Raw genomic sequence first — 10,515 nt, forward strand, 5'->3', positions numbered from 1 at the left:
GCAGAGGAGCGCCGGGGGTTTGGAGGGAAAATTGGTCCAAGAGCATCCAGTCTAACCATTAAAACCTGAAACTGACAAGTCCACCACAAAAACATGACCCGCAGCACCACATCTCTGCCTCTTTGAAACAACTCTAGGGATGGGGACTCCACCACTGACCTCCCCGTGAAGAAATTGTTACTCATGTCCAACCTAAACTTCTCCTGGGGCAATTTGAGGCTATTTCCTCTTGTTCTCTCACTCGGTACTTAGCAGAAGACACAACCCCCAATCTGGCTCCAGCCTCCTTTCAGGGAGTTAGAAGGTCTCACCTCAGCCTGCTCCAGACAAACAACCCCAGTTCCCACAGCTGCTCCTCACCAGACCTGTTCTCCAGACCCTTTGCCAGCTTTGTTTCCCTTTTCTAGACACACTCCAGCCCCTCAATGTCCTTGGAGTGAGAAACTCAAAACCAAACCCATAACTGGTGTGGTCTCCCCAGGACAGAGTACAGAGGCACAATCACTACCCTGGTCTTGCTGGTCACACTGTTCCTGATCCAGGCCAGGATGCTGTCATCCTTCTTGGCCACCTGAGCACACTGCTGGCTGAGTGGAGTGTTCTGGGAGGCAAGCAGAAGGAACTGGCTCATCATGCAAATGAACATAACCTTGATCTAGTAGGAGGTGTCCTTGCCCATGGCAGGGGATTGGAACTAGGTATCTTTAAGGTCCCTTCCAACCCAAACCATTTCATGATTCCATGATAATTCTGGTACGTCTCTTACATTCATGGATTTTGGTAATTCTAGTACTAACGTTCATGGATTTTTTGAAAATTAATGCTAGGGAATGCTTTTTATTCCCAGATAAAACCTGCCTAAAATTCAGCAAGGTAACGTGTTATGAACAGCACATTCCCAAATTCCCAGCCCTGTAGTGACGTCTCTGCTCCTTTCAGTGAGGCAGCAAACACATGGCAGAGAAATTCAGCATTTCAAGGCAGGAAGGGCTCTTGCCCCAGAAGCTGTCGAGAGGCCTCAGCCCAGCGCGTTTGTGATTCCTGGCAGCGTGTGGAGTGATACAGAGCCGACACAGCTGCCGATGGGCTGGGAATTGCATCACAGTGCTAATGACAGAGCAATAACCAAGGCTTTCACCTCGGGTGTCCTTGAGCCAAGGGACAAAACCAGCTCTGCATGGAGAGTGATGAACATCACGGCAGGATGAACACTGAGGAAGAACATCACCCCATTTCCTCATTTTTTTTGCCTTCATTTTTCACATCACTGAAGCCAATGGATGACAGAGTCATTGGGCCAGCTGATGGAAAAGTAAAGTCAGAGCCTGGGTCCCTGCATGTGGACTTCATAGATCCTTTTGTAGAACACAACACTTGGCCTCTAAACCAATGATCTGGTCTGTGGAATTACAGAATGCCCTGTATTTCTACCAGAAGAGGGTCCAAGTAGCCAGGTGTTAAATGGGACATGTTTTGTAGTATTCAGAGACCAGCTGTGTGGCAACTCACTGACTCTGGGCTAGGACATGGTCCTGGGACCTCATGAGGGATGCTGCCCCTGCAAAGGAAGATGGAGAGAAAGGCTAAGAGAGTTGGGTTGTTCAGCATGGAGAAGAGAAGGTTCCCGGGAGACCTTCTGGTGGCCTTTCAGTACTTCAAGGGGTAAATTAGAAAGATGGGGATGCAGTTTTTATCAGGGAGTGTGGCTACAGGACAAGGTGTGATGGTTTCAAACTAAAAGAGAGAGATTTGGACTGGAGAGAAGAAATGCTTTACACCGAGAGTGATGAGACACTGACCCAGGTTGCCCAGAGAAGCCAATGGATGCCTCAAACCTGAAACCATTCCAGGTCAAGTTGTCTGGGGCTCTGAGCAACCTGTTCTAGTAGGAGGTGTCCCTGACTATGGCAGGTGGTTGGAACTAGAAAGTCTTTCAGGTCTTTTCCAAGCCAAACCAGCCTGTGATTCTATCATTATCTGGATCCAATCTCCAATACAGATATGCCCACCAAGATCAGACCTTGGTTGACATTTCCAGCCTTCAGCGTAGCAGTGATATGTTCAGGTGAGAGTTCAGAATAAACCAGTTGGTTGTCTGCTCACCTTGAAACAATTGCTTTTGGAGAGTGACAATTCACCTCAGAGGAGGGATCTAAAGACAAATGATACTCTAAAGATGAGTCTTAATTTCTTTGTTGTTTATGTTCAGTTGGAACATTAGGTGGGACATGAAGTCTCCCTGTGCTGGTGTGTAAAATACACAGGGAAGGAAGGAGAAGATGTGAAAAAAATTAGAGGGGAAAAAATGAAAAAAATAAAAAAGAAACAAAGAATAGGAATAAACCAATGTCTGAAATTCTGTGCAGCCTGACTGAAAGCACATCCTTCAGCTGCATTTCTGTCCATTCCCCAGGCCAGTGTAAGGCACTAAAGAAAGAACAGACATAAGTTTAGTTACTTTTGATGTCCTCTCTGGTATGGATTTTAGAGCCTCCACCCACAGAACGGTTGTTCGGTCACTGATATGTGTGACTTGGTCCTGGGGAGGACATTGACATGGTGCTGTAGCCCAGTAAAGTGCCTTGTTGGCTTTCATTGACTCTTCTGTGCCACGTTCCCTTGCCTGACAAACAAATACCTACTCCTAGATCCAAACTAGAGGCAGAAAACTTTGCTGCTATTCCCTATGGATGCTTAGGAAGCATGCCCAGAGCACACAGATTTGTCTCAACTTCAAAACTGGGTTTGTTTCATGGTGTCCCACAGTGTGCAGGGTTCAGTTTTGGTGCTCTCACTTCAAGAAGGACATTGGGGTGCTGGAAGAAGTCCAGAGAAGAGCAACAAATTGATTAAGGCTAAGGGGCGCAGGTCTGTGAGGAGCAGCTGAGGGAACTGGGGTTAGCCTGGATAAAAGGAGTCTGAAGAGAAACCTCATTGCTCTCTACAACTCCCTGAAAAGAGACTGGATCCAGGTGAAGGCCAGTCTCTTCTCCCGAAGAACAGGCAAAAGGATGAAAGGAAATGACTTGAAATTGTGCCAGGGGAGGTTTAGGGTGGATATTAGGAGAAAATTCTTTCCTGAAAGAGTGGTTGGACACTGGAACAGGCTGCCCAGGGAGCTGGTGGAGTCTGCATCCCTGGTGGTGTTCAGAAACTCTGTAGATGTGGCAGTTTGGGGCATAGTTTAGTGGGCATGATGGTGTTGGGTTGAAGATTGGTCTTGATGATCTTAGAGGTCTTTTCCAACCTTAATAATTCTATGATTCTACCTTCAGTCAGTGGTTCACTTGATCTGTGCCTTAGTCAATCTGCAGCCTCCAGAAGTTCCCCAAACATCTTCTGGAGAGCTTGACAGGTAAATCCTTGACTGGCAGATGAAGCATCCTCTTTTTCTATTATCTAGGGAGTGCCTAGGTACTGCATATCTGCCATGACAGTATCTCTCTGAGGGCTCTGTTTACAGTGCCATGTCTTGCAATTCCTTCCTGCCAGCCAAACATCCAAATGAAGATGGGCTTAAAATAAGTCCTACCTGGTATCCGTCACAGGCTATTTTTTGGGGCTGCTGTAAATAGCCATTGCATGTCACCTAACATATGGTTCATGGTGCTATTCTGGGATATACAAATAGACATGGGCTTTGCAATCTCTTCAGCTGAGGGCATCTGGAGTATCGTGTTGCCCCAAACTCTGGTAGGAATCATACCACATAGAGCACAGTTCTCAGAAAATTCCACCTCTCTGTGCTACTAAAGGTTGCTCTGGAGCTGTGTTCACCAGTTGCGTTATCTCAAGAATTTGCAGTGAAAGAAATGTTGGAAAGAGACCAGGGAGGAAGAAGACCCACAATTTTAAAGACGTAGATTTTCTTGCTCTCTACTACCCCCTGAAAAAAGGTTGGAGCCAGGTGGTTGTTGGAGTCTTCTGCCAAGTAACAAGTGACAGGACAAGAGGAAATGACCTTAAATTGTGCCAGGGGAAGTTGAGGTTGGACATGAGGAACAATTTCTCCCCCAAAAAGCTTGTAAAGGCCTGGCCCAGGCTGTCCAGGGCAGTGGTGGAGTCCCCATCCCTGGAGGGGTTTCAAAGCTGTGTAGATGTGGTGCTGAGGGACATGGTTTAGCAGTGACCTTGCAGTGCTAGGTTAACAGTTGGGCTTTGTGATCTTAAAGCTCTCTTCCAACCAAAACAATTCTGTGATTCCATGAATCAGCACGAGTCTTTCAAAGGCATTCTGTGAACTGGTTCCCACAATGAGAAGAAGCAGCAGCACTTAGGGTGCTGCAGCAACCCTGACCTCTGTCACCTCAAAGCATAGAAGTCATAAAATTCTAAGGGTTAAGACTACAGCCACTCCTCATCATCCCCTTCCCCTTGGCACATGCACTCCTACTGTTGACAGATCCAGGAGGTCACATCCAAGACTTACCACCATCTCAGGAAGGCAAAGGGCTGTGGCTGGGCACCAGACAGGGGATCAGCCCCAATTTCTCCATCTAGCCTATCCACAAAACTACTAAAAGTTGTGATCTTTTGTGTGACACAGACACACACATAGTGTGAGTGACAGCCTTCCTTTCTCACCCCACTGGGGTTCAGACGGTACCATCAGCCCACAGTTCTGCTGCTTGCTGATGAGGCTCCCTTCTAGGCTGGGGGCTGCTGGCTGACTGCCCAGGAGAGAAAAACCCATCAGAATGTTGTCTAAATCAATTTAATCCATGGCAGTGAGATATTTAATGATGTAAGCTGCCACAAACTGCACACACCAGTGACGTCCCCACTACGTCGACGTGCCTCACCCTCCATCAGGGTCTGTTGACACACAGAGGTACTTGGCAGTGGCTGAAATGTGAGCTGAGGAGCTAAAAATAGGGCAGATATCTAGGCTGGAGCAGAGCAGTCACCCAGCAGGCACTCAATGAGAGTACAGTCAGGACAACACCACACTCCCATAGCAACGCTACACCAGTGATACCCATTCCCAGAAACAGGGTGTTGGTCCCAACATCACAGATCATCATAGAATGGTAGGGGTTAGAAGGAACCTCTGGAGATCACCCAAAACAACTCAGGGACACCCACAGCAGCTTGCCAAGGATCACAGTGTCCAGGTGGCTTTGGAAGCTCTGCAGAGAAGGAGAATCCAAAACCTCTCTGGGCAGCCTGCTCCAGGGCTCCAGCACCCTCACGCCAAAGACATTTCTCCTCATCTTCAGATGGAACCTCCTGGGTTCCAATTTTTGCCTGTTGCTCCTTCTTAGCCCTCCTCTGGACCTGCTCCAGCAGGTCCATGTCCTTCTTGTGTTGAGGACTCCAGAGCTGGACACAGTACTCCAGGCGAGGTCTCACCAGAGCCGAGGGGCAGAATCACCTCTTCCAACCTGCTGGTCACGCAGCTTTTGATGCAGCCCAGATGAAAGAAAACATTGGGATTGTCTTCATTTGACATTTTTAAGGCAAGCTCTGTAGGCAGTGCCTTCCATTAGCCCAACCAGTGTTTGGAAGAGGCAGAAAAGCTTTACATTTTTTAAGTATTTGATTCAGTCACCCCAGGTGGATTCAGATTCATATGAAGCCTGCAGCAACCCAGCAGCTGTCCAGACTTTGTGGTTAACCACTTTTCATCTGCCCAGACACCCTGCCCTGCTCTTGGATTTCAGTCTGGAGCTGTATGACAGGTGTGGCATTGTTCCTTCGGAAGAAGCAGGTTATTATCTAGAAATTCAAACTCCAGGTGCCCTGGTAAAAGAATCACATCAGGAAAAGGCTTTAGTTAGTGCAAGGAAACATGTTTGGCTAAGATCACTTTGTTTCTTTCTGATGTTTTATTTCACTGGCAGTGGCAAAGTTTTTATTTTTTGTTTGCAATTAGGAAATGCAGAAAACAAACCCAAATTTTCCCAGTTTCTGAGGCTGTGTCCACATCGTGGCTGCACTTAGAAATTCACAGATTCATAGAATGGTTTGGGTTGGAAGGGAGCTCAAAGGTCGTTTAGTTCCAACCCCCTGCCATGGGCAGGGACACCTTCCACTAGCCCAGGTTGCTCAAGGCCTCATCCAACCTGGCCTTGAACCCCTCCAAGGAGGAAGCATCCACAACCTCCCTGGGCAACCTGAGCCAAACTGACAACTGGTTTGTGTGCCCCAAAGTAGTAGTTTCATGTGAGGTTCATTCTCCTGTAGAGAAGCAAATCAAGCTGGCCAACTCCAATGTGTTACCTTAACTTACAACTGTGTGTAAACTTGCAGTTACTGAAGGTAAACTGAGTGGAGGCAGGAAATCCTACACAGAGAGTGACTCAAACTTACTTACTGTATTTCTTAGCACTCAGATTTGTTTCCAGCCTACAGTTTTGGCTGAATAAGGACCGTCTGTGTTTCTGTCTCACTTTTAGTTTTGATGCTGGAAATGCTGACAGCTCTGCATAGCAGAATTTGGTAGTGGTGGGTTGGTAGTGATTTGGGGGGGGGGGTTATTACTATTGTCTCTATGTCCAATTATTTGAATTGTAATTTTTTTTTCATTAGAGAGTACCTGATGGACTGATTTCTCTTTGGATGTGTTCTGCCACAGAGCTAAGGGGAAAAAAGTAACACACACACTTAAAAAATGCCAGGTGACACTATCTCTGGTGCTCATTATTCTTGTCCAGCACTATCAGATACTTAATTACTAGTCATTTTGGAAGGCTGATTGGAGTTTTGGGTAAATGGCACTAGCAGAGTTCTTGGCAATGGTGTTTTAAGCATTTATTCGTGGACTCAGAATCACAGAATCACTTAGATTGGAAAGGACCTTTAAGATTATCAAGTGAAAACTAAAGAGGAAGAACTAGAGAAGAACTGAACCTTAATTCTTCCTAAGCCATGGAGAGAAAGCTCTGACAACATTTTTCCAGTTTCACATATAGACCCTTAACAAATTGCATGACATCTTGAACACCCCTTTTCTGCAGGTGTTCACAGCCAGACTAGATGTGGCCTTGAGCAACCTGGTCTGCTGGAAGGTGTCCTGCCCATGGCAGGGGGGTTGGAACTAGATGATCTCTGAGGTCCCTTCCAACCCAAACCATTCTATGAATCTATGATCTTTTTTTGTAAGTGGTATGTTTGCACAGAAGAGTTCTGGAGGTGGGAGCAGGGAAGAAATGTCACTGAGGAGAGACCACTGAAGGCTCAGTATGTCCTCTGTTTCTTCTCCTGTGCTGTCTGCACTCTTCCTCCCTTTCATGCCTAGAGAGGGGCACATTTTGGCAAATAATTTCCCTGCATCTTTAGAAATAGGTTAATGACACTGCAACTTTAAATAGCAGCCTAATGTGCAAAGGCAGGATTTATGGGCACAGGCAGCTCATTGAGCAGTAGCAGCAGCTCCCTGGAACCATCCCCCCAACAGTGAAGCCAGCATTGGGCAGTGACTCTGCACATTTAGTCCAGAGAGTCTCAGAGGTGCATCCTCTGCTGTGCTCACCAGCCCTATGCTGAGCTACCTCTGAATGAAAGGATGGCTGTGAAACGAGAATTTCAGACTGCAGCAGCCTCTGAACTTTGAGCTCACAAGAACACCTTGAAACTCCTCAGAAGAATATTAAGTGGACTATTCTAATTAAAAGCACATCTTTAAAGCCTCTATGTAAGGAAAAGCCCAAATGCTCCATGGAGTAACCTGACAAATATCAGAAATCTGATTATCTGACTAATTTAGGAACTGTAGTTCTGCTGCATTAACACCAGGAAAGCTGCCCACCTACTAGAAGCACCAGTTGAGTACAGATCTTGCTATCAGTGTGTAATTTACTCCCAGATTTTAAGTGATACTGAGGTAAGAAAGGGATCAGCAGACAGGCATTTCATAGAATCACAAAGGTTGGACAAGATCTTTAAGATCACTGAGTGCAACCACAACACATTGACCATGACTACTAAACCATGTCCTGAAGCACCACATCTACAGCTTCTTGAACACCTCCAGGGATGGCGACTCCACCACCCCCCTGGGCAGCCTGTTCCAACACCTCACCACTCTCTAAGTAAAGAAGATTTTCCTAATGCCTAACCTAAACCTTCTCTGGCACAACTTAAACCCTTTTCCTCTTGTCCTGTCACTGGTTACTTGGGTGAAGAGACCAACACCAGCCTCACTCCAAACTCCTTTCAGGTAGCTGTAGACAGCAATAACATCTCCCTCAGCCTCCTCTTCTCTAGACTAAACGACCCCAGCTCCCTCAGCTGTTCCTTCTAGACCATTAATCACAATTTATCATGGAGCATCATCCAAAACAGGAGAATAATTAGATACTGTCAGAAGTGGCATATAGAGAAGACAACCTGACATATACAGGAACATCCCTAACCTTAGATGTTGCAATTACAAGAGTCTGGACACAGGAACTACCAAAATACTCAACAATTACTCACTTGGCAGTTAATCCTGATGAGCTGGAGTTGTTTATGTCTAAGAGACTCCCTCAGTATTTCACCTTCCCTGTGTGATAATTAATTGTTGCTATTGTCCCCAGCAGATGTTGTTACCATCCCTGCTGTTATAAATATTAGGTGACACAGGGAGGGAAATGCTGGCTCTGGTATCTCATGGCTGGGACTTGATTGGGCACCATCAGAGGTGAAACACCTCTGTGCCACATGCCTGCTAATCCCAGAGCTGGGCCACTCATCTCCTGGAAGCAGCAGATTTTTATTGCTGTATTGTATGTGCCATGGTAATGGAGTTTATTTGAATACATCTGTGAATTGCTTAAAAGCAAATTGTGGAGCCATCTGTTCTCACTATGGTACATTCCTCCTTTTTCATAAAGTCACAGAATCATTAAGGTTGGAAAAGACATCTAAGATCACCAAATCCAACCCTCAACCCAACATCACCATGGCCACCAAACAATGTCTTCCCATAAATCCTGTTAGCGTGGACTAGATGACCTTCAAGTGTTCCCTCTAACCCAAAACATTTTATGATTCTGTGATTCCCACCTTGCACCTTGTCTTGAGGTAAGTGTGATTGTTCCTCCATACTGCGCACTGGTGAGGCTGCACCTTGAATCATGGGTCCGGTTTTGAGCCCCTCACTCCAAGGACATTGAGGAGCTGGAGCAGGTCCAGAGAACAGCAATGAAGCTGCTGAAGGGTCTGAAGAACAGGTCTGGTGAGGAGCAGCTGAGACAGCTGGGGTTGTTTAGTCAGGAGAAGAGGAGGCTGAGGGAGACCTTGTGGCTTTCTACAACTCCCTGAAAGAAGGCCAAAGTGAAGCGAGGCTTGGTCTCTTCTCCCAAGGATCAAATGACAGAACAAAGAGCAAGTGGCCTGAAATTGTGTCAGGGGAGGGTTGGGTTGGACATGAGAAACAATTTTTCCCCCAAAAGGGTTTTCATGGCCTGACTCAGGCTACCCAAGGGCAGTGGTAGAGTGTCCCTGTCCCTAGAGAGGTTTCAAAGCTGTGCTGGGGGCCATGGTTTAACAGTGACCTGGCAGTGCTGGGCTAATGGTAGCACTCAATAATCATAAAGGTCCTTTCCAGCCAAAATGATTCTAGGATTCTATTTCACTAAGTGTCCAGTAGAATGCCTGTTTATTGCCTGTCAGTTGTTCCTGTGACAGGATAATTCTGAATTAATATTGAAAATGGTTTGGTATAAAGAATTTCCTGGACACTAAAACAGGAACAATCCCAATTCACCCTTAATTCTTTTCTTGAGGATTTTTGTCATGGCATTTAAGCATTCATTTTAAAACAGCTCCCATGAGATAGTAATGAGTTTTGATAAAGCCAATGTACAAATGCACATTCCTTGTTTCCCTGAATCCAGGATACGGGCTGCTCCACTTGTGCCAGCTGGCAAAGATTCCCAAGGGGCTGCCTGCCAGGTATGTGCTGTCAGAAAGCTCCTGCCACTGCTGCTCTTTTCTGCACCCAGACCTCTCCTCCCATGCCAGGGACTGTGAGATGATGTAGGAGCCAAAAATATGAGCTGCTGTTGGCATAGCTGAGGGAAGCACAGTCTCCCAGGCTGAATGAAACAGAAGAAAGAACCTGCCTTGCGATCCCCAGATGAGTCTGAGCTGTATGTTCTGACAATCAAGCACAGGACATAAGGGGTCAACATAAACATGCCTTATCAGTGGTGTCCTCAGGTCCTGAGATTGTTTGATGGGTTATCGAGCCATGGTTCTGCACCCGTAACAGTTGCAGGATTAATCATCTCAGTGAGACTGAGGATTCTTTTTGTGTCAGCATGGGGTATGAAAAAAAAATATCAAGTGAAAGCTTGCAGATTTTCAGGAGAAGCTTCGTCCTCCCCTATTCCTAGCTCTAATATGGTTTTGGTGCCTTCATGCTATAACCAGTGAGCTGTTCTACTTTCCAACTCGCTCCTGAGAAGCTGTTGAATTATTCATGTGGACTAATGAAGAGAAACTATCCCAATGTCACCCTGGGGTCAGGGCTGCTCGCTGGCTGAAGCAGCTGGTAGGAGCTGCCCTGCAGCAGGACAGCCCTGG

The sequence above is a fragment of the Indicator indicator genome, chromosome 18 (genome assembly GCF_027791375.1).
Source record: "Indicator indicator isolate 239-I01 chromosome 18, UM_Iind_1.1, whole genome shotgun sequence".
NCBI classification, from domain to species: Eukaryota; Metazoa; Chordata; class Aves; order Piciformes; family Indicatoridae; genus Indicator; species Indicator indicator.